General features: G+C 63.8%; 5 non-coding genes across 5 annotated transcripts; all 5 read right to left on the bottom strand.

Annotated features, from left to right (window-relative positions):
• Nucleotides 1-603: 603 nt before the first annotated feature.
• On the bottom strand, nt 604-722 carry LOC125974415 (5S ribosomal RNA). The gene has a single exon (XR_007483534.1). It is a non-coding gene; the product is annotated as a 5S ribosomal RNA (ribosomal RNA).
• Nucleotides 723-10628: 9906 nt separating this feature from the next.
• Nucleotides 10629-10747, bottom strand: LOC125974294 (5S ribosomal RNA). The gene has a single exon (XR_007483466.1). It is a non-coding gene; the product is annotated as a 5S ribosomal RNA (ribosomal RNA).
• Nucleotides 10748-11378: 631 nt separating this feature from the next.
• Nucleotides 11379-11497, bottom strand: LOC125974416 (5S ribosomal RNA). The gene has a single exon (XR_007483535.1). It is a non-coding gene; the product is annotated as a 5S ribosomal RNA (ribosomal RNA).
• A 10892-nt stretch (nt 11498-22389) lies between these two features.
• Nucleotides 22390-22508, bottom strand: LOC125974295 (5S ribosomal RNA). The gene has a single exon (XR_007483467.1). It is a non-coding gene; the product is annotated as a 5S ribosomal RNA (ribosomal RNA).
• Nucleotides 22509-23139: 631 nt separating this feature from the next.
• On the bottom strand, nt 23140-23258 carry LOC125974418 (5S ribosomal RNA). Its single transcript, XR_007483537.1, has one exon. It is a non-coding gene; the product is annotated as a 5S ribosomal RNA (ribosomal RNA).
• Between the last annotated feature and the right edge of the window lie 335 nt (nt 23259-23593).

Raw genomic sequence — 23593 nt, forward strand, 5'->3', positions numbered from 1 at the left:
ATAGACACAATCGCCCCTGAAACCATGCCAAGCAGCGGCGGGACTTGATAGCTGTGGTAAAAGTTTCCTTTCACAATTGACGTGGGGAAAAAAAAAAAAAAAAGGCTTTCAGCACCTGGTATTCCCGGACGGTCACCCTTCCCTTTTGTTTTTTTTTGGTTTTTTTTACAACCAGGGCCGAAACAGGCTTTCTTCCAAGGCTTTTGGTCTTTTCTGGAAACATGGCTATCATGAAAAGTTATTGACAGCTTTTTATGCGGTAGCACGAATTTGCCGTTGCGACCTGCATTTTGCTGAATCAAAATAAATGCCTTGAAAAGTTTAAAAACACTTCATGGAAGTGTTGTGTTGGGTTCTTTTACAAGTCAAGCCTGCTGCTTTGAGTTCACAGGGAGCCATGCTCACTGTACATAGTCTGCTCTCTAGCGGTAAAAAATTTAACTACAATGCTGTGGATGTCACCACATAATATAGCTTTCAAACTCGTGTTATAGTTTCAATGTCGGAGTTTAAATTAGGCTTGCTGTTTCCGGATGCCATTCGTGATGGGTGTTGTAAAAAATAGTTTCTTAAACGATTGAAGTGCACATAAGAAAAAGAAAAAGCTTACAGCACCTGGTATTCCCAGGCGGTCTCCCATCCAAGTACTAACCAGGCCCGACCCTGCTTAGCTTCCGAGATCGGACGAGATCGGGCGTTCTCAGGGTAGTATGGCCGTAAGCCGTGAGGTGACCCAACATTTTGCATTTTATAGACACAATCGCCCCTGAAACTAGCGCGCGAGCCAATGAAGCCTTCAAAACTGCTTCGGCACATGGAGACCAAGCATCCTGCATTAAAAGACAAACCTTAACCACTTCGGGTTTCATTGTCTCCGATTACGCCTGGATGGGACCGGCTCGTTTCTGAGAAACAAGCTCGGTGCTCCCAATAATTCAACGTAATGGTGACTTTTATTTTTATGTGGTTTATATTTGTTTTTATGCCAGTCGTATCATTTTATTTAATCGTATTTACCGTATTTGCCGGTGTACAGGTCGACTCGGTGTATAAGTCGACCCCCTAAAATTCGACGGAAATTTACGATTTTATGATATATCCTTTGTATAAGTCGAGCTCAATTGTTGCATTATATTAAACTTCAAAATTGAATATGCGAAATTTATTGACGAAATGTGTTCAAATTCCGGGAGGCCGTGCGCATGCGGCTGTTTATAAGCACCGCGGAGGAGATCGCGGCCGGCGAGCTCGCGCACGCCGCCCGGCACCAACGGGAGGCCGGAAATAGCTGCAAGCCGAGCGGATCGGCACTTTATAAGCACCGCGGAGGAGATCGCGGCGCCTCATTGGACTTCCAGCGGCCGGCGAGCTCGCGCACCCGCCCGGCACATCCGGGAGGCCGTGCGCACGAGCCAAGTGGCCGAAAATAGCCCCCGCCGAGCGGATCGGCACTTTATAAGCACCGCGGAGGTGGTCGCGGCGCCTCATTCGACTTCCAGCGGCCGGCGAGCTCGCGCACCCGCCCGGCACATCCGGGAGGCCGTGCGCACGAGCCAAGTGGCCGAAAATAGCCCCCGCCGAGCGGATCGGCTGTTTATAAGCACCGCGGAGGTGGTCGCGGCGCCTCATTCGACTTCCAGCGTTCGGCGAGCTCGCGCACCCGCCCGGCACATCCGGGAGGCCGTGCGCACGAGCCAAGTGGCCGAAAATAGCCCCCGCCGAGCGGATCGGCTGTTTATAAGCACCGCGGAGGTGGTCGCGGCGCCTCATTCGACTTCCAGCGGCTGGCGAGCTCGCGCACCCGCCCGGCACATCCGGGAGGCCGTGCGCACGAGCCAAGTGGCCGAAAATAGCCCCCGCCGAGCGGATCGGCTGTTTATAAGCACCGCGGAGGTGGTCGCGGCGCCTCATTCGACTTCCAGCGGCCGGCGAGCTCGCGCACCCGCCCGGCACATCCGGGAGGCCGTGCGCACGAGCCAAGTGGCCGAAAATAGCCCCCGCCGAGCGGATCGGCTGTTTATAAGCACCGCGGAGGAGATCGCGGCCGGCGAGCTAGCGCACGCCGCCCGGCACCAACGGGAGGCCGGAAATAGCTCCAAGCCGAGCGGATCGGCACTTTATAAGCACCGCGGAGGTGGTCGCGGCGCCTCATTCGACTTCCAGCGGCCGGCGAGCTCGCGCACCCGCCCGGCACATCCGGGAGGCCGTGCGCACGAGCCAAGTGGCCGAAAATAGCCCCCGCCGAGGGGATCGGCTGTTTATAAGCACCGCGGAGGTGGTCGCGGCGCCTCATTCGACTTCCAGCGGCCGGCGAGCTCGCGCACCCGCCCGGCACATCCGGGAGGCCGTGCGCACGAGCCAAGTGGCCGAAAATAGCCCCCGCCGAGCGGATCGGCTGTTTATAACCACCGCGGAGGTGGTCGCGGCGCCTCATTCGACTTCCAGCGGCCGGCGAGTTCGCGCATCCGCCCGGCACATCCGGGAGGCCGTGCGCACGAGCCAAGTGGCCGAAAATAGCTCCCGCCGAGCGGATCGGCTGTTTATAAGCACCGCCGAGGTGGTCGCGGCGCCTCATTCGACTTCCAGCGGCCGGCGAGCTCGCGCACCCGCCCGGCACATCCGGGAGGCCGTGCGCACGAGCCAAGTGGCCGAAAATAGCCCCCGCCGAGCGGATCGGCTGTTTATAAGCACCGCGGAGGTGGTCGCGGCGCCTCATTCGACTTCCAGCGGCCGGCGAGCTCGCGCACCCGCCCGGCACATCCGGGAGGCCGTGCGCACGAGCCAAGTGGCCGAAAATAGCCCCCGCCGAGCGGATCGGCTGTTTGTAAGCACCGCGGAGGTGGTCGCGGCGCCTCATTCGACTTCCAGCGGCCGGCGAGCTCGCGCACCCGCCCGGCACATCCGGGAGGCCGTGTGCACGAGCCAAGTGGCCGAAAATAGCCCCCGCCGAGCGGATCGGCTGTTTATAAGCACCGCGGAGGTGGTCGCGGCGCCTCATTCGACTTCCAGCGGCCGGCGAGCTCGCGCACCCGCCCGGCACATCCGGGAGGCCGTGCGCACGAGCCAAGTGGCCGAAAATAGCCCCCGCCGAGCGGATCGGCTGTTTATAAGCACCGCGGAGGTGGTCGCGGCGCCTCATTCGACTTCCAGCGGCCGGCGAGCTCGTGCACCCGCCCGGCACATCCGGGAGGCCGTGCGCACGAGCCACGTGGCCGAAAATAGCCCCCGCCGAGCGGATCGGCTGTTTGTAAGCACCGCGGAGGTGGTCGCGGCGCCTCATTCGACTTCCAGCGGCCGGCGAGCTCGCGCACCCGCCCGGCACATCCGGGAGGCCGTGCGCACGAGCCAAGTGGCCGAAAATAGCCCCCGCCGAGCGGATCGGCTGTTTATAAGCACCGCGGAGGTGGTCGCGGCGCCTCATTCGACTTCCAGCGGCCGGCGAGCTCGCGCACCCGCCCGGCACATCCGGGAGGCCGTGCGCACGAGCCAAGTGGCCGAAAATAGCCCCCGCCGAGCGGATCGGCTTTTTGTAAGCACCGCGGAGGTGGTCGCGGCGCCTCATTCGACTTCCAGCGGCCGGCGAGCTCGCGCACCCGCCCGGCACATCCGGGAGGCCGTGCGCACGAGCCAAGTGGCCGAAAATAGCCCCCGCCGAGCGGATCGGCTGTTTATAAGCACCGCGGAGGTGGTCGCGGCGCCTCATTCGACTTCCAGCGGCCGGCGAGCTCGCGCACCCGCCCGGCACATCCGGGAGGCCGTGCGCACGAGCCAAGTGGCCGAAAACAGCCCCCGCCGAGCGGATCGGCTGTTTATAAGCACCGCGGAGGTGGTCGCGGCGCCTCATTCGACTTCCAGCGGCCGGCGAGCTCGCGCACCCGCCCGGCACATCCGGGAGGCCGTGCGCACGAGCCAAGTGGCCGAAAATAGCTCCCGCCGAGCGGATCGGCTGTTTATAAGAACCGCGGAGGTGGTCGCGGCACCTCATTCGACTTCCAGCGGCCGGCGAGCTCGCGCACCCGACCGGCACATCCGGGAGGCCGTGCGCACGAGCCAAGTGGCCGAAAATAGTCCCCACCGAGCGGATCGGCGGTTTATAAGCACCGCGGAGGTGGTCGCGGCGCCTCATTCGACTTCCAGCGGCCGGCGAGCTCGCGCACCCGCCCGGCACATCCGGGAGGCCGTGCGCACGAGCCAAGTGGCCGAAAATAGCCCCCGCCGAGCGGATCGGCTGTTTATAAGCACCGCGGAGGAGATCGCGGCCGGCGAGCTAGCGCACGCCGCCCGGCACCAACGGGAGGCCGGAAATAGCTCCAAGCCGAGCGGATCGGCACTTTATAAGCACCGCGGAGGTGGTCGCGGCGCCTCATTCGACTTCCAGCGGCCGGCGACCTCGCGCACCCGCCCGGCACATCCGGGAGGCCGTGCGCACGAGCCAAGTGGCCGAAAATAGCCCGCGCCGAGCGGATCGGCTGTTTATAAGCACCGCGGAGGTGGTCGCGGCGCCTCATTCGACTTCCAGCGGCCGGCGAGCTCGCGCACCCGCCCGGCACATCCGGGAGGCCGTGCGCACGAGCCACGTGGCCGAAAATAGCCCCCGCCGAGCGGATCGGCTGTTTGTAAGCACCGCGGAGGTGGTCGCGGCGCCTCATTCGACTTCCAGCGGCCGGCGAGCTCATGCACCCGCCCGGCACATCCGGGAGGCCGTGCGCACGAGCCAAGTGGCCGAAAATAGCCCCCGCCGAGCGGATCGGCTGTTTATAAGCACCGCGGAGGTGGTCGCGGCGCCTCATTCGACTTCCAGCGGCCGGCGAGCTCGCGCACCCGCCCGGCACATCCGGGAGGCCGTGCGCACGAGCCAAGTGGCCGAAAATAGCCCCCGCCGAGCGGATCGGCTGTTTGTAAGCACCGCGGAGGTGGTCGCGGCGCCTCATTCGACTTCCAGCTGCCGGCGAGCTCGCGCACCCGCCCGGCACATCCGGGAGGCTGTGCGCACGAGCCAAGTGGCCGAAAATAGCCCCCGCCGAGCGGATCGGCTGTTTATAAGCACCGCGGAGGTGGTCGCGGCGCCTCATTCGACTTCCAGCGGCCGGCGAGCTCGCGCACCCGCCCGGCACATCCGGGAGGCCGTGCGCACGAGCCAAGTGGCCGAAAATAGCCCCCGCCGAGCGGATCGGCTGTTTATAAGCACCGCGGAGGTGGTCGCGGCGCCTCATTCGACTTCCAGCGGCCGGCGAGCTCGCGCACCCGCCCGGCACATCCGGGAGGCCGTGCGCACGAGCCAAGTGGCCAAAAATAGCCCCCGCCGAGCGGATCGGCTGTTTATAAGCACCGCGGAGGTGGTCGCGGCGCCTCATTCGACTTCCAGCGGCCGGCGAGCTCGCGCACCCGCCCGGCACATCCGGGAGGCCGTGCGCACGAGCCAAGTGGCCGAAAATAGCCCCCGCCGAGCGGATCGGCTGTTTATAAGCACCGCGGAGGTGGTCGCGGCGCCTCATTCGACTTCCAGCGGCCGGCGAGCTCGCGCACCCGCCCGGCACATCCGGGAGGCCGTGCGCACGAGCCAAGTGGCCGAAAATAGCCCCCGCCGAGCGGATCGGCTGTTTATAAGCACCGCGGAGGTGGTCGCGGCGCCTCATTCGACTTCCAGCGGCCGGCGAGCTCGCGCACCCGCCCGGCACATCCGGGAGGCCGTGCGCACGAGCCAAGTGGCCGAAAATAGCCCCCGCCGAGCGGATCGGCGGTTTATAAGCACCGCGGAGGTGGTCGCGGCGCCTCATTCGACTTCCAGCGGCCGGCGAGCTCGCGCACCCGCCCGGCACATCCGGGAGGCCGTGCGCACGAGCTAAGTGGCCGAAAATATCCCCCGCCGAGCGAATCGGCTGTTTATAAGCACCGCGGAGGTGGTCGCGGCGCCTCATTCGATTTCCAGCGGCCGGCGAGCTCGCGCACCCGCCCGGCACATCCGGGAGGCCGTGCGCACGAGCCAAGTGGCCGAAAATAGCCCCCGCCGAGCGGATCGGCTGTCTATAAGCACTGCGGAGGTGGTCGCGGCGCCTCATTCGACTTCCAGCGGCCGGCGAGCTCGCGCACCCGCCCGGCACATCTGGGAGGCCGTGCGCACGAGCCAAGTGGCCGAAAATAGCCCCCGCCGAGCGGATCGGCTGTTTATAAGCACCGCGGAGGTGGTCGCGGCGCCTCATTCGACTTCCAGCGGCCGGCGAGCTCGCGCACCCGCCCGGCACATCCGGGAGGCCGTGCGCACGAGCCAAGTGGCCGAAAATAGCCCCCGCCGAGCGGATCGGCTGTTTATAAGCACCGCGGAGGTGGTCGCGGCGCCTCATTCGACTTCCAGCGGCCGGCGAGCTCGCGCACCCGCCCGGCACATCCGGGAGGCCGTGCGCACGAGCCAAGTGGCCGAAAATAGCCCCCACCGAGCGGATCGGCTGTTTATAAGCACCGCGGAGGTGGTCGCGGCGCCTCATTCGACTTCCAGCGGCCGGCGAGCTCGCGCACCCGCCCGGCACATCCGGGAGGCCGTGCGCACGAGCCAAGTGGCCGAAAATAGCCCCCGCCGAGCGGATCGGCTGTTTATAAGCACCGCGGAGGTGGTCGCGGCGCCTCATTGGACTTCCAGCGGCCGGCGAGCTCGCGCACCCGCCCGGCACATCCGGGAGGCCGGGCGCACGAGCCAAGTGGCCGAAAATAGCCCCCGCCGAGCGGATCGGCACTTTATAAGCACCGCGGAGGTGGTCGCGGCGCCTCATTCGACTTCCAGCGGCCGGCGAGCTCGCGCACCCGCCCGGCACATCCGGGAGGCCGTGCGCACGAGCCAAGTGGCCGAAAATAGCCCCCGCCGAGCGGATCGGCTGTTTATAAGCACCGCGGAGGTGGTCGCGGCGCCTCATTCGACTTCCAGCGTTCGGCGAGCTTGCGCACCCGCCCGGCACATCCGGGAGGCCGTGCGCACGAGCCAAGTGGCCGAAAATAGCCCCCGCCGAGCGGATCGGCTGTTTATAAGCACCGCGGAGGTGGTCGCGGCGCCTCATTCGACTTCCAGCGGCCGGCGAGCTCGCGCACCCGCCCGGCACATCCGGGAGGCCGTGCGCACGAGCCAAGTGGCCGAAAATAGCCCCCGCCGAGCGGATCGGCTGTTTATAAGCACCGCGGAGGTGGTCGCGGCGCCTCATTCGACTTCCAGCGGCCGGCGAGCTCGCGCACCCGCCCGGCACATCCGGGAGGCCGTGTGCACGAGCCAAGTGGCCGAAAATAGCCCCCGCCGAGCGGATCGGCTGTTTGTAAGCACCGCGGAGGTGGTCGCGGCGCCTCATTCGACTTCCAGCGGCCGGCGAGCTCGCGCACCCGCCCGGCACATCCGGGAGGCCGTGCGCACGAGCCAAGTGGCCGAAAATAGCCCCCGCCGAGCGGATCGGCTGTTTATAAGCACCGCGGAGGTGGTCGCGGCGCCTCATTCGACTTCCAGCGGCCGGCGAGCTCGCGCACCCGCCCGGCACATCCGGGAGGCCGTGCGCACGAGCCAAGTGGCCGAAAATAGCCCCCGCCGAGCGGATCGGCTGTTTATAAGCACCGCGGAGGTGGTCGCGGCGCCTCATTCGACTTCCAGCGGCCGGCGAGCTCGCGCACCCGCCCGGCACATCCGGGAGGCCGTGCGCACGAGCCACGTGGCCGAAAATAGCCCCCGCCGAGCGGATCGGCTGTTTGTAAGCACCGCGGAGGTGGTCGCGGCGCCTCATTCGACTTCCAGCGGCCGGCGAGCTCGTGCACCCGCCCGGCACATCCGGGAGGCCGTGCGCACGAGCCAAGTGGCCGAAAATAGCCCCCGCCGAGCGGATCGGCTGTTTATAAGCACCGCGGAGGTGGTCGCGGCGCCTCATTCGACTTCCAGCGGCCGGCGAGCTCGCGCACCCGCCCGGCACATCCGGGAGGCCGTGCGCACGAGCCAAGTGGCCGAAAATAGCCCCCGCCGAGCGGATCGGCTGTTTGTAAGCACCGCGGAGGTGGTCGCGGCGCCTCATTCGACTTCCAGCTGCCGGCGAGCTCGCGCACCCGCCCGGCACATCCGGGAGGCTGTGCGCACGAGCCAAGTGGCCGAAAATAGCCCCCGCCGAGCGGATCGGCTGTTTATAAGCACCGCGGAGGTGGTCGCGGCGCCTCATTCGACTTCCAGCGGCCGGCGAGCTCGCGCACCCGCCCGGCACATCCGGGAGGCCGTGCGCACGAGCCAAGTGGCCGAAAATAGCCCCCGCCGAGCGGATCGGCTGTTTATAAGCACCGCGGAGGTGGTCGCGGCGCCTCATTCGACTTCCAGCGGCCGGCGAGCTCGCGCACCCGCCCGGCACATCCGGGAGGCCGTGCGCACGAGCCAAGTGGCCGAAAATAGCCCCCGCCGAGCGGATCGGCTGTTTATAAGCACCGCGGAGGTGGTCGCGGCGCCTCATTCGACTTCCAGCGGCCGGCGAGCTCGCGCACCCGCCCGGCACATCCGGGAGGCCGTGCGCACGAGCTAAGTGGCCGAAAATATCCCCCGCCGAGCGGATCGGCTGTTTATAAGCACCGCGGAGGTGGTCGCGGCGCCTCATTCGACTTCCAGCGGCCGGCGAGCTCGCGCACCCGCCCGGCACATCCGGGAGGCCGTGCGCACGAGCCAAGTGGCCGAAAATAGCCCCCGCCGAGCGGATCGGCTGTTTATAAGTACCGCGGAGGTGGTCGCGGCGCCTCATTCGACTTCCAGCGGCCGGCGAGCTCGCGCACCCGCCCGGCACATCCGGGAGGCCGTGCGCACGAGCCAAGTGGCCGAAAATAGCCCCCGCCGAGCGGATCGGCTGTTTATAAGCACCGCGGAGGTGGTCGCGGCGCCTCATTCGACTTCCAGCGGCCGGCGAGCTCGCGCACCCGCCCGGCACATCCGGGAGGCCGTGCGCACGAGCCAAGTGGCCGAAAATAGCCCCCGCCGAGCGGATCGGCTGTTTATAAGCACCGCGGAGGTGGTCGCGGCGCCTCATTCGACTTCCAGGGGCCGGCGACCTCGCGCACCCGCCCGGCACATCCGGGAGGCCGTGCGCACGAGCCAAGTGGCCGAAAATAGCCCCCGCCGAGCGGATCGGCTGTTTGTAAGCACCGCGGAGGTGGTCGCGGCGCCTCATTCGACTTCCAGCGTTCGGCGAGCTCGCGCACCCGCCCGGCACATCCGGGAGGCCGTGCGCACGAGCCAAGTGGCCGAAAATAGCCCCCGCCGAGCGGATCGGCTGTTTATAAGCACCGCGGAGGTGGTCGCGGCGCCTCATTCGACTTCCAGCGGCCGGCGAGCTCGCGCACCCGCCCGGCACATCCGGGAGGCCGTGCGCATCAGCCAAGTGGCCGAAAATAGCCCCCGCCGAGCGGATCGGCTGTTTATAAGCACCGCGGAGGTGGTCGCGGCGCCTCATTCGACTTCCAGCGGCCGGCGAGCTCGCGCACCCGCCCGGCACATCCGGGAGGCCGTGCGCACGAGCCAAGTGGCCGAAAATAGCCCCCGCCGAGCGGATCGGCTGTTTATAAGCACCGCGGAGGTGGTCGCGGCGCCTCATTCGACTTCCAGCGGCCGGCGAGCTCGCGCACCCGCCCGGCACATCCGGGAGGCCGTGCGCACGAGCCAAGTGGCCGAAAATAGCCCCCGCCGAGCGGATCGGCTGTTTATAAGCACCGCGGAGGTGGTCGCGGCGCCTCATTCGACTTCCAGCGGCCGGCGAGCTCGTGCACCCGCCCGGCACATCCGGGAGGCCGTGCGCACGAGCCAAGTGGCCGAAAATAGCCCCCGCCGAGCGGATCGGCTGTTTATAAGCACCGCGGAGGTGGTCGCGGCGCCTCATTCGACTTCCAGCGGGCCGCGGTCTCGCGCACGCCGCCCGGTTCAAATTTTCTAAGTGCAACGCACAATGAGATGCATGAGAAACGGCCTTGGTTACCATCACATTTGAAGCGATGAATACGAAGTTAAATTTTATGACTCGGTGTATAAGTCGAGGTCGATTTTTTTCGGTCGATTTTGGATCGAAAAAGGTCGACCAATACACCGGCAAATACGGTATATATATTTATTATAAATGTAGTATTTATTTATATAGATTTATTGTTTATTTATATATATAAAGGCAGGTCCGCAAAAGTATTTCTGACGCGTAGCCGGTCCGTGGCGCAAGAAAGGTTGGGGACCACTAGTCTAAAAGAATCTGGCCGTAACTGGAATAGGGTTCTACGCGAATGCCCAACGGAAAAGTGAAGTGCACAAAACCTGCATTTGGCTGTATCAAAATAAATGTCATGAAAAAGGTAAAAACACTACATGGAAGCGCAATGTGTTGTGCTGGGTTCTTTTACAAGTAAAGACTGCTGCTTTGAGTTCACAGGGAGCCATGCTCTTTATTCACTGTACATAGTCTGTCCTCTAGCGGTAAAAACGTGAACTGCAATGCTATGGCTGTCGCCACACAATGTAGGTTTTAAACTCGTGTTGTAGTTTCAGTGTTGGAGTTCAAACTAGGCTTGCAGTTTCCGAATGCCATTCGTGATGGGTGCTGTAAAAAGTTCTTGGCTTAAACGATTGAAGTGCACATAAGAAAAAAAAAAAAAAAAGCTTACGGTAACTGGTATTCCCAGGCGGTCTCCCATCCAAGTACTAACCAGGCCCGACCCTGCTTAGCCTCCGAGATCGGACGAGATCGGGCGCTCTCAGGGTAGTATGGCCGTAAGCTGTGAGACCGCTCAGCATTTTTCATTTTATAGACACAATCGCCCCTGAAACCATGCCAAGCAGCGGCGGGACTTGATAGCTGTGGTAAAAGTTTCCTTTCACAATTGACGTGGGGGAAAAAAAAAAAAAAAGGCTTTCAGCACCTGGTATTCCCGGACGGTCACCCTTCCCTTTTGTTTTTTTTTGGTTTTTTTTACAACCAGGGCCGAAACAGGCTTTCTTCCAAGGCTTTTGGTCTTTTCTGGAAACATGGCTATCATGAAAAGTTATTGACAGCTTTTTATGCGGTAGCACGAATTTGCCGTTGCGACCTGCATTTTGCTGAATCAAAATAAATGCCTTGAAAAGTTTAAAAACACTTCATGGAAGTGTTGTGTTGGGTTCTTTTACAAGTCAAGCCTGCTGCTTTGAGTTCACAGGGAGCCATGCTCACTGTACATAGTCTGCTCTCTAGCGGTAAAAAATTTAACTACAATGCTGTGGATGTCACCACATAATATAGCTTTCAAACTCGTGTTATAGTTTCAATGTCGGAGTTTAAATTAGGCTTGCTGTTTCCGGATGCCATTCGTGATGGGTGTTGTAAAAAATAGTTTCTTAAACGATTGAAGTGCACATAAGAAAAAGAAAAAGCTTACAGCACCTGGTATTCCCAGGCGGTCTCCCATCCAAGTACTAACCAGGCCCGACCCTGCTTAGCTTCCGAGATCGGACGAGATCGGGCGTTCTCAGGGTAGTATGGCCGTAAGCCGTGAGGTGACCCAACATTTTGCATTTTATAGACACAATCGCCCCTGAAACTAGCGCGCGAGCCAATGAAGCCTTCAAAACTGCTTCGGCACATGGAGACCAAGCATCCTGCATTAAAAGACAAACCTTAACCACTTCGGGTTTCATTGTCTCCGATTACGCCTGGATGGGACCGGCTCGTTTCTGAGAAACAAGCTCGGTGCTCCCAATAATTCAACGTAATGGTGACTTTTATTTTTATGTGGTTTATATTTGTTTTTATGCCAGTCGTATCATTTTATTTAATCGTATTTACCGTATTTGCCGGTGTACAGGTCGACTCGGTGTATAAGTCGACCCCCTAAAATTCGACGGAAATTTACGATTTTATGATATATCCTTTGTATAAGTCGAGCTCAATTGTTGCATTATATTAAACTTCAAAATTGAATATGCGAAATTTATTGACGAAATGTGTTCAAATTCCGGGAGGCCGTGCGCATGCGGCTGTTTATAAGCACCGCGGAGGAGATCGCGGCCGGCGAGCTCGCGCACGCCGCCCGGCACCAACGGGAGGCCGGAAATAGCTCCAAGCCGAGCGGATCGGCACTTTATAAGCACCGCGGAGGAGATCGCGGCGCCTCATTGGACTTCCAGCGGCCGGCGAGCTCGCGCACCCGCCCGGCACATCCGGGAGGCCGTGCGCACGAGCCAAGTGGCCGAAAATAGCCCCCGCCGAGCGGATCGGCACTTTATAAGCACCGCGGAGGTGGTCGCGGCGCCTCATTCGACTTCCAGCGGCCGGCGAGCTCGCGCACCCGCCCGGCACATCCGGGAGGCCGTGCGCACGAGCCAAGTGGCCGAAAATAGCCCCCGCCGAGCGGATCGGCTGTTTATAAGCACCGCGGAGGTGGTCGCGGCGCCTCATTCGACTTCCAGCGTTCGGCGAGCTCGCGCACCCGCCCGGCACATCCGGGAGGCCGTGCGCACGAGCCAAGTGGCCGAAAATAGCCCCCGCCGAGCGGATCGGCTGTTTATAAGCACCGCGGAGGTGGTCGCGGCGCCTCATTCGACTTCCAGCGGCTGGCGAGCTCGCGCACCCGCCCGGCACATCCGGGAGGCCGTGCGCACGAGCCAAGTGGCCGAAAATAGCCCCCGCCGAGCGGATCGGCTGTTTATAAGCACCGCGGAGGTGGTCGCGGCGCCTCATTCGACTTCCAGCGGCCGGCGAGCTCGCGCACCCGCCCGGCACATCCGGGAGGCCGTGCGCACGAGCCAAGTGGCCGAAAATAGCCCCCGCCGAGCGGATCGGCTGTTTATAAGCACCGCGGAGGAGATCGCGGCCGGCGAGCTAGCGCACGCCGCCCGGCACCAACGGGAGGCCGGAAATAGCTCCAAGCCGAGCGGATCGGCACTTTATAAGCACCGCGGAGGTGGTCGCGGCGCCTCATTCGACTTCCAGCGGCCGGCGAGCTCGCGCACCCGCCCGGCACATCCGGGAGGCCGTGCGCACGAGCCAAGTGGCCGAAAATAGCCCCCGCCGAGGGGATCGGCTGTTCATAAGCACCGCGGAGGTGGTCGCGGCGCCTCATTCGACTTCCAGCGGCCGGCGAGCTCGCGCACCCGCCCGGCACATCCGGGAGGCCGTGCGCACGAGCCAAGTGGCCGAAAATAGCCCCCGCCGAGCGGATCGGCTGTTTATAACCACCGCGGAGGTGGTCGCGGCGCCTCATTCGACTTCCAGCGGCCGGCGAGTTCGCGCATCCGCCCGGCACATCCGGGAGGCCGTGCGCACGAGCCAAGTGGCCGAAAATAGCTCCCGCCGAGCGGATCGGCTGTTTATAAGCACCGCCGAGGTGGTCGCGGCGCCTCATTCGACTTCCAGCGGCCGGCGAGCTCGCGCACCCGCCCGGCACATCCGGGAGGCCGTGCGCACGAGCCAAGTGGCCGAAAATAGCCCCCGCCGAGCGGATCGGCTGTTTATAAGCACCGCGGAGGTGGTCGCGGCGCCTCATTCGACTTCCAGCGGCCGGCGAGCTCGCGCACCCGCCCGGCACATCCGGGAGGCCGTGCGCACGAGCCAAGTGGCCGAAAATAGCCCCCGCCGAGCGGATCGGCTGTTTGTAAGCACCGCGGAGGTGGTCGCGGCGCCTCATTCGACTTCCAGCGGCCGGCGAGCTCGCGCACCCGCCCGGCACATCCGGGAGGCCGTGTGCACGAGCCAAGTGGCCGAAAATAGCCCCCGCCGAGCGGATCGGCTGTTTATAAGCACCGCGGAGGTGGTCGCGGCGCCTCATTCGACTTCCAGCGGCCGGCGAGCTCGCGCACCCGCCCGGCACATCCGGGAGGCCGTGCGCACGAGCCAAGTGGCCGAAAATAGCCCCCGCCGAGCGGATCGGCTGTTTATAAGCACCGCGGAGGTGGTCGCGGCGCCTCATTCGACTTCCAGCGGCCGGCGAGCTCGTGCACCCGCCCGGCACATCCGGGAGGCCGTGCGCACGAGCCACGTGGCCGAAAATAGCCCCCGCCGAGCGGATCGGCTGTTTGTAAGCACCGCGGAGGTGGTCGCGGCGCCTCATTCGACTTCCAGCGGCCGGCGAGCTCGCGCACCCGCCCGGCACATCCGGGAGGCCGTGCGCACGAGCCAAGTGGCCGAAAATAGCCCCCGCCGAGCGGATCGGCTGTTTATAAGCACCGCGGAGGTGGTCGCGGCGCCTCATTCGACTTCCAGCGGCCGGCGAGCTCGCGCACCCGCCCGGCACATCCGGGAGGCCGTGCGCACGAGCCAAGTGGCCGAAAATAGCCCCCGCCGAGCGGATCGGCTGTTTGTAAGCACCGCGGAGGTGGTCGCGGCGCCTCATTCGACTTCCAGCGGCCGGCGAGCTCGCGCACCCGCCCGGCACATCCGGGAGGCCGTGCGCACGAGCCAAGTGGCCGAAAATAGCCCCCGCCGAGCGGATCGGCTGTTTATAAGCACCGCGGAGGTGGTCGCGGCGCCTCATTCGACTTCCAGCGGCCGGCGAGCTCGCGCACCCGCCCGGCACATCCGGGAGGCCGTGCGCACGAGCCAAGTGGCCGAAAACAGCCCCCGCCGAGCGGATCGGCTGTTTATAAGCACCGCGGAGGTGGTCGCGGCGCCTCATTCGACTTCCAGCGGCCGGCGAGCTCGCGCACCCGCCCGGCACATCCGGGAGGCCGTGCGCACGAGCCAAGTGGCCGAAAATAGCTCCCGCCGAGCGGATCGGCTGTTTATAAGAACCGCGGAGGTGGTCGCGGCGCCTCATTCGACTTCCAGCGGCCGGCGAGCTCGCGCACCCGACCGGCACATCCGGGAGGCCGTGCGCACGAGCCAAGTGGCCGAAAATAGTCCCCACCGAGCGGATCGGCGGTTTATAAGCACCGCGGAGGTGGTCGCGGCGCCTCATTCGACTTCCAGCGGCCGGCGAGCTCGCGCACCCGCCCGGCACATCCGGGAGGCCGTGCGCACGAGCCAAGTGGCCGAAAATAGCCCCCGCCGAGCGGATCGGCTGTTTATAAGCACCGCGGAGGAGATCGCGGCCGGCGAGCTAGCGCACGCCGCCCGGCACCAACGGGAGGCCGGAAATAGCTCCAAGCCGAGCGGATCGGCACTTTATAAGCACCGCGGAGGTGGTCGCGGCGCCTCATTCGACTTCCAGCGGCCGGCGAGCTCGCGCACCCGCCCGGCACATCCGGGAGGCCGTGCGCACGAGCCAAGTGGCCGAAAATAGCCCCCGCCGAGGGGATCGGCTGTTCATAAGCACCGCGGAGGTGGTCGCGGCGCCTCATTCGACTTCCAGCGGCCGGCGAGCTCGCGCACCCGCCCGGCACATCCGGGAGGCCGTGCGCACGAGCCAAGTGGCCGAAAATAGCCCCCGCCGAGCGGATCGGCTGTTTATAACCACCGCGGAGGTGGTCGCGGCGCCTCATTCGACTTCCAGCGGCCGGCGAGTTCGCGCATCCGCCCGGCACATCCGGGAGGCCGTGCGCACGAGCCAAGTGGCCGAAAATAGCTCCCGCCGAGCGGATCGGCTGTTTATAAGCACCGCCGAGGTGGTCGCGGCGCCTCATTCGACTTCCAGCGGCCGGCGAGCTCGCGCACCCGCCCGGCACATCCGGGAGGCCGTGCGCACGAGCCAAGTGGCCGAAAATAGCCCCCGCCGAGCGGATCGGCTGTTTATAAGCACCGCGGAGGTGGTCGCGGCGCCTCATTCGACTTCCAGCGGCCGGCGAGCTCGCGCACCCGCCCGGCACATCCGGGAGGCCGTGCGCACGAGCCAAGTGGCCGAAAATAGCCCCCGCCGAGCGGATCGGCTGTTTGTAAGCACCGCGGAGGTGGTCGCGGCGCCTCATTCGACTTCCAGCGGCCGGCGAGCTCGCGCACCCGCCCGGCACATCCGGGAGGCCGTGCGCACGAGCCAAGTGGCCGAAAATAGCCCGCGCCGAGCGGATCGGCTGTTTATAAGCACCGCGGAGGTGGTCGCGGCGCCTCATTCGACTTCCAGCGGCCGGCGAGCTCGCGCACCCGCCCGGCACATCCGGGAGGCCGTGCGCACGAGCCACGTGGCCGAAAATAGCCCCCGCCGAGCGGATCGGCTGTTTGTAAGCACCGCGGAGGTGGTCGCGGCGCCTCATTCGACTTCCAGCGGCCGGCGAGCTCGTGCACCCGCCCGGCACATCCGGGAGGCCGTGCGCACGAGCCAAGTGGCCGAAAATAGCCCCCGCCGAGCGGATCGGCTGTTTATAAGCACCGCGGAGGTGGTCGCGGCGCCTCATTCGACTTCCAGCGGCCGGCGAGCTCGCGCACCCGCCCGGCACATCCGGGAGGCCGTGCGCACGAGCCAAGTGGCCGAAAATAGCCCCCGCCGAGCGGATCGGCTGTTTGTAAGCACCGCGGAGGTGGTCGCGGCGCCTCATTCGACTTCCAGCTGCCGGCGAGCTCGCGCACCCGCCCGGCACATCCGGGAGGCTGTGCGCACGAGCCAAGTGGCCGAAAATAGCCCCCGCCGAGCGGATCGGCTGTTTATAAGCACCGCGGAGGTGGTCGCGGCGCCTCATTCGACTTCCAGCGGCCGGCGAGCTCGCGCACCCGCCCGGCACATCCGGGAGGCCGTGCGCACGAGCCAAGTGGCCGAAGATAGCCCCCGCCGAGCGGATCGGCTGTTTATAAGCACCGCGGAGGTGGTCGCGGCGCCTCATTCGACTTCCAGCGGCCGGCGAGCTCGCGCACCCGCCCGGCACATCCGGGAGGCCGTGCGCACGAGCCAAGTGGCCGAAAATAGCCCCCGCCGAGCGGATCGGCTGTTTATAAGCACCGCGGAGGTGGTCGCGGCGCCTCATTCGACTTCCAGCGGCCGGCGAGCTCGCGCACCCGCCCGGCACATCCGGGAGGCCGTGCGCACGAGCCAAGTGGCCGAAAATAGCCCCCGCCGAGCGGATCGGCTGTTTATAAGCACCGCGGAGGTGGTCGCGGCGCCTCATTCGACTTCCAGCGGCCGGCGAGCACGCGCACCCGCCCGGCACATCCGGGAGGCCGTGCGCACGAGCCAAGTGGCCGAAAATAGCCCCCGCCGAGCGGATCGGCTGTTTATAAGCACCGCGGAGGTGGTCGCGGCGCCTCATTCGACTTCCAGCGGCCGGCGAGCTCGCGCACCCGCCCGGCACATCCGGGAGGCCGTGCGCACGAGCCAAGTGGCCGAAAATAGCCCCCGCCGAGCGGATCGGCTGTTTATAAGCACCGCGGAGGTGGTCGCGGCGCCTCATTCGACTTCCAGCGGCCGGCGAGCTCGCGCACCCGCCCGGCACATCCGGGAGGCCGTGCGCACGAGCCAAGTGGCCGAAAATAGCCCCCGCCGAGCGGATCGGCGGTTTATAAGCACCGCGGAGGTGGTCGCGGCGCCTCATTCGACTTCCAGCGGCCGGCGAGCTCGCGCACCCGCCCGGCACATCCGGGAGGCCGTGCGCACGAGCCAAGTGGCCGAAAATAGCCCCCGCCGAGCGGATCGGCTGTTTATAAGCACCGCGGAGGTGGTCGCGGCGCCTCATTCGACTTCCAGCGGCCGGCGAGCTCGCGCACCCGCCCGGCACATCCGGGAGGCCGTGCGCACGAGCTAAGTGGCCGAAAATATCCCCCGCCGAGCGAATCGGCTGTTTATAAGCACCGCGGAGGTGGTCGCGGCGCCTCATTCGACTTCCAGCGGCCGGCGAGCTCGCGCACCCGCCCGGCACATCCGGGAGGCCGTGCGCACGAGCCAAGTGGCCGAAAATAGCCCCCGCCGAGCGGATCGGCTGTCTATAAGCACCGCGGAGGTGGTTGCGGCGCCTCATTCGACTTCCAGCGGCCGGCGAGCTCGCGCACCCGCCCGGCACATCCGGGAGGCCGTGCGCACGAGCCAAGTGGCCGAAAATAGCCCCCGCCGAGCGGATCGGCTGTTTATAAGCACCGCGGAGGTGGTCGCGGCGCCTCATTCGACTTCCAGCGGCCGGCGACCTCGCGCACCCGCCCGGCACATCCGGGAGGACGTGCGCACGAGCCAAGTGGCCGAAAATAGCCCCCGCCGAGCGGATCGGCTGTTTGTAAGCACCGCGGAGGTGGTCGCGGCGCCTCATTCGACTTCCAGCGTTCGGCGAGCTCGCGCACCCGCCCGGCACATCCGGGAGGCCGTGCGCACGAGCCAAGTGGCCGAAAATAGCCCCCACCGAGCGGATCGGCTGTTTATAAGCACCGCGGAGGTGGTCGCGGCGCCTCATTCGACTTCCAGCGGCCGGCGAGCTCGCGCACCCGCCCGGCACATCCGGGAGGCCGTGCGCACGAGCCAAGTGGCCGAAAATAGCCCCCGCCGAGCGGATCGGCTGTTTATAAGCACCGCGGAGGTGGTCGCGGCGCCTCATTGGACTTCCAGCGGCCGGCGAGCTCGCGCACCCGCCCGGCACATCCGGGAGGCCGTGCGCACGAGCCAAGTGGCCGAAAATAGCCCCCGCCGAGCGGATCGGCACTTTATAAGCACCGCGGAGGTGGTCGCGGCGCCTCATTCGACTTCCAGCGGCCGGCGAGCTCGCGCACCCGCCCGGCACATCCGGGAGGCCGTGCGCACGAGCCAAGTGGCCGAAAATAGCCCCCGCCGAGCGGATCGGCTGTTTATAAGCACCGCGGAGGTGGTCGCGGCGCCTCATTCGACTTCCAGCGTTCGGCGAGCTTGCGCACCCGCCCGGCACATCCGGGAGGCCGTGCGCACGAGCCAAGTGGCCGAAAATAGCCCCCGCCGAGCGGATCGGCTGTTTATAAGCACCGCGGAGGTGGTCGCGGCGCCTCATTCGACTTCCAGCGGCCGGCGAGCTCGCGCACCCGCCCGGCACATCCGGGAGGCCGTGCGCACGAGCCAAGTGGCCGAAAATAGCCCCCGCCGAGCGGATCGGCTGTTTATAAGCACCGCGGAGGTGGTCGCGGCGCCTCATTCGACTTCCAGCGGCCGGCGAGCTCGCGCACCCGCCCGGCACATCCGGGAGGCCGTGTGCACGAGCCAAGTGGCCGAAAATAGCCCCCGCCGAGCGGATCGGCTGTTTGTAAGCACCGCGGAGGTGGTCGCGGCGCCTCATTCGACTTCCAGCGGCCGGCGAGCTCGCGCACCCGCCCGGCACATCCGGGAGGCCGTGCGCACGAGCCAAGTGGCCGAAAATAGCCCCCGCCGAGCGGATCGGCTGTTTATAAGCACCGCGGAGGTGGTCGCGGCGCCTCATTCGACTTCCAGCGGCCGGCGAGCTCGCGCACCCGCCCGGCACATCCGGGAGGCCGTGCGCACGAGCCAAGTGGCCGAAAATAGCCCCCGCCGAGCGGATCGGCTGTTTATAAGCACCGCGGAGGTGGTCGCGGCGCCTCATTCGACTTCCAGCGGCCGGCGAGCTCGCGCACCCGCCCGGCACATCCGGGAGGCCGTGCGCACGAGCCACGTGGCCGAAAATAGCCCCCGCCGAGCGGATCGGCTGTTTGTAAGCACCGCGGAGGTGGTCGCGGCGCCTCATTCGACTTCCAGCGGCCGGCGAGCTCGTGCACCCGCCCGGCACATCCGGGAGGCCGTGCGCACGAGCCAAGTGGCCGAAAATAGCCCCCGCCGAGCGGATCGGCTGTTTATAAGCACCGCGGAGGTGGTCGCGGCGCCTCATTCGACTTCCAGCGGCCGGCGAGCTCGCGCACCCGCCCGGCACATCCGGGAGGCCGTGCGCACGAGCCAAGTGGCCGAAAATAGCCCCCGCCGAGCGGATCGGCTGTTTGTAAGCACCGCGGAGGTGGTCGCGGCGCCTCATTCGACTTCCAGCTGCCGGCGAGCTCGCGCACCCGCCCGGCACATCCGGGAGGCTGTGCGCACGAGCCAAGTGGCCGAAAATAGCCCCCGCCGAGCGGATCGGCTGTTTATAAGCACCGCGGAGGTGGTCGCGGCGCCTCATTCGACTTCCAGCGGCCGGCGAGCTCGCGCACCCGCCCGGCACATCCGGGAGGCCGTGCGCACGAGCCAAGTGGCCGAAAATAGCCCCCGCCGAGCGGATCGGCTGTTTATAAGCACCGCGGAGGTGGTCGCGGCGCCTCATTCGACTTCCAGCGGCCGGCGAGCTCGCGCACCCGCCCGGCACATCCGGGAGGCCGTGCGCACGAGCCAAGTGGCCGAAAATAGCCCCCGCCGAGCGGATCGGCTGTTTATAAGCACCGCGGAGGTGGTCGCGGCGCCTCATTCGACTTCCAGCGGCCGGCGAGCTCGCGCACCCGCCCGGCACATCCGGGAGGCCGTGCGCACGAGCTAAGTGGCCGAAAATATCCCCCGCCGAGCGGATCGGCTGTTTATAAGCACCGCGGAGGTGGTCGCGGCGCCTCATTCGACTTCCAGCGGCCGGCGAGCTCGCGCACCCGCCCGGCACATCCGGGAGGCCGTGCGCACGAGCCAAGTGGCCGAAAATAGCCCCCGCCGAGCGGATCGGCTGTTTATAAGTACCGCGGAGGTGGTCGCGGCGCCTCATTCGACTTCCAGCGGCCGGCGAGCTCGCGCACCCGCCCGGCACATCCGGGAGGCCGTGCGCACGAGCCAAGTGGCCGAAAATAGCCCCCGCCGAGCGGATCGGCTGTTTATAAGCACCGCGGAGGTGGTCGCGGCGCCTCATTCGACTTCCAGCGGCGGCGAGCTCGCGCACCCGCCCGGCACATCCGGGAGGCCGTGCGCACGAACCAAGTGGCCGAAAATAGCCCCCGCCGAGCGGATCGGCTGTTTATAAGCACCGCGGAGGTGGTCGCTTCGCCTCATTCGACTTCCAGGGGCCGGCGACCTCGCGCACCCGCCCGGCACATCCGGGAGGCCGTGCGCACGAGCCAAGTGGCCGAAAATAGCCCCCGCCGAGCGGATCGGCTGTTTGTAAGCACCGCGGAGGTGGTCGCGGCGCCTCATTCGACTTCCAGCGTTCGGCGAGCTCGCGCACCCGCCCGGCACATCCGGGAGGCCGTGCGCACGAGCCAAGTGGCCGAAAATAGCCCCCGCCGAGCGGATCGGCTGTTTATAAGCACCGCGGAGGTGGTCGCGGCGCCTCATTCGACTTCCAGCGGCCGGCGAGCTCGCGCACCCGCCCGGCACATCCGGGAGGCCGTGCGCATCAGCCAAGTGGCCGAAAATAGCCCCCGCCGAGCGGATCGGCTGTTTATAAGCACCGCGGAGGTGGTCGCGGCGCCTCATTCGACTTCCAGCGGCCGGCGAGCTCGCGCACCCGCCCGGCACATCCGGGAGGCCGTGCGCACGAGCCAAGTGGCCGAAAATAGCCCCCGCCGAGCGGATCGGCTGTTTATAAGCACCGCGGAGGTGGTCGCGGCGCCTCATTCGACTTCCAGCGGCCGGCGAGCTCGCGCACCCGCCCGGCACATCCGGGAGGCCGTGCGCACGAGCCAAGTGGCCGAAAATAGCCCCCGCCGAGCGGATCGGCTGTTTATAAGCACCGCGGAGGTGGTCGCGGCGCCTCATTCGACTTCCAGCGGCCGGCGAGCTCGTGCACCCGCCCGGCACATCCGGGAGGCCGTGCGCACGAGCCAAGTGGCCGAAAATAGCCCCCGCCGAGCGGATCGGCTGTTTATAAGCACCGCGGAGGTGGTCGCGGCGCCTCATTCGACTTCCAGCGGGCCGCGGTCTCGCGCACGCCGCCCGGTTCAAATTTTCTAAGTGCAACGCACAATGAGATGCATGAGAAACGGCCTTGGTTACCATCACATTTGAAGCGATGAATACGAAGTTAAATTTTATGACTCGGTGTATAAGTCGAGGTCGATTTTTTTCGGTCGATTTTGGATCGAAAAAGGTCGACCAATACACCGGCAAATACGGTATATATATTTATTATAAATGTAGTATTTATTTATATAGATTTATTGTTTATTTATATATATAAAGGCAGGTCCGCAAAAGTATTTCTGACGCGTAGCCGGTCCGTGGCGCAAGAAAGGTTGGGGACCACTAGTCTAAAAGAATCTGGCCGTAACTGGAATAGGGTTCTACGCGAATGCCCAACGGAAAAGTGAAGTGCACAAAACCTGCATTTGGCTGTATCAAAATAAATGTCATGAAAAAGGTAAAAACACTACATGGAAGCGCAATGTGTTGTGCTGGGTTCTTTTACAAGTAAAGACTGCTGCTTTGAGTTCACAGGGAGCCATGCTCTTTATTCACTGTACATAGTCTGTCCTCTAGCGGTAAAAACGTGAACTGCAATGCTATGGCTGTCGCCACACAATGTAGGTTTTAAACTCGTGTTGTAGTTTCAGTGTTGGAGTTCAAACTAGGCTTGCAGTTTCCGAATGCCATTCGTGATGGGTGCTGTAAAAAGTTCTTGGCTTAAACGATTGAAGTGCACATAAGAAAAAAAAAAAAAAAAGCTTACGGTAACTGGTATTCCCAGGCGGTCTCCCATCCAAGTACTAACCAGGCCCGACCCTGCTTAGCCTCCGAGATCGGACGAGATCGGGCGCTCTCAGGGTAGTATGGCCGTAAGCTGTGAGACCGCTCAGCATTTTTCATTTTATAGACACAATCGCCCCTGAAACCATGCCAAGCAGCGGCGGGACTTGATAGCTGTGGTAAAAGTTTCCTTTCACAATTGACGTGGGGAAAAAAAAAAAAAAAAGGCTTTCAGCACCTGGTATTCCCGGACGGTCACCCTTCCCTTTTGTTTTTTTTTGGTTTTTTTTACAACCAGGGCCGAAACAGGCTTTCTTCCAAGGCTTTTGGTCTTTTCTGGAAACATGGCTATCATGAAAAGTTATTGACAGCTTTTTATGCGGTAGCACGAATTTGCCGTTGCGACCTGCATTTTGCTGAATCAAAATAAATGCCTTGAAAAGTTTAAAAACACTTCATGGAAGTGTTGTGTTGGGTTCTTTTACAAGTCAAGCCTGCTGCTTTGAGTTCACAGGGAGCCATGCTCACTGTACATAGTCTGCTCTCTAGCGGTAAAAAATTTAACTACAATGCTGTGGATGTCACCACATAATATAGCTTTCAAACTCGTGTTATAGTTTCAATGTCGGAGTTTAAATTAGGCTTGCTGTTTCCGGATGCCATTCGTGATGGGTGTTGTAAAAAATAGTTTCTTAAACGATTGAAGTGCACATAAGAAAAAGAAAAAGCTTACAGCACCTGGTATTCCCAGGCGGTCTCCCATCCAAGTACTAACCAGGCCCGACCCTGCTTAGCTTCCGAGATCGGACGAGATCGGGCGTTCTCAGGGTAGTATGGCCGTAAGCCGTGAGGTGACCCAACATTTTGCATTTTATAGACACAATCGCCCCTGAAACTAGCGCGCGAGCCAATGAAGCCTTCAAAACTGCTTCGGCACATGGAGACCAAGCATCCTGCATTAAAAGACAAACCTTAACCACTTCGGGTTTCATTGTCTCCGATTACGCCTGGATGGGACCGGCTCGTTTCTGAGAAACAAGCTCGGTGCTCCCAATAATTCAACGTAATGGTGACTTTTATTTTTATGTGGTTTATATTTGTTTTTATGCCAGTCGTATCATTTTATTTAATCGTATTTACCGTATTTGCCGGTGTACAGGTCGACTCGGTGTATAAGTCG

The sequence above is a fragment of the Syngnathus scovelli genome, chromosome 8 (assembly GCF_024217435.2).
Source record: "Syngnathus scovelli strain Florida chromosome 8, RoL_Ssco_1.2, whole genome shotgun sequence".
Lineage (NCBI taxonomy): Eukaryota > Metazoa > Chordata > Actinopteri > Syngnathiformes > Syngnathidae > Syngnathus > Syngnathus scovelli.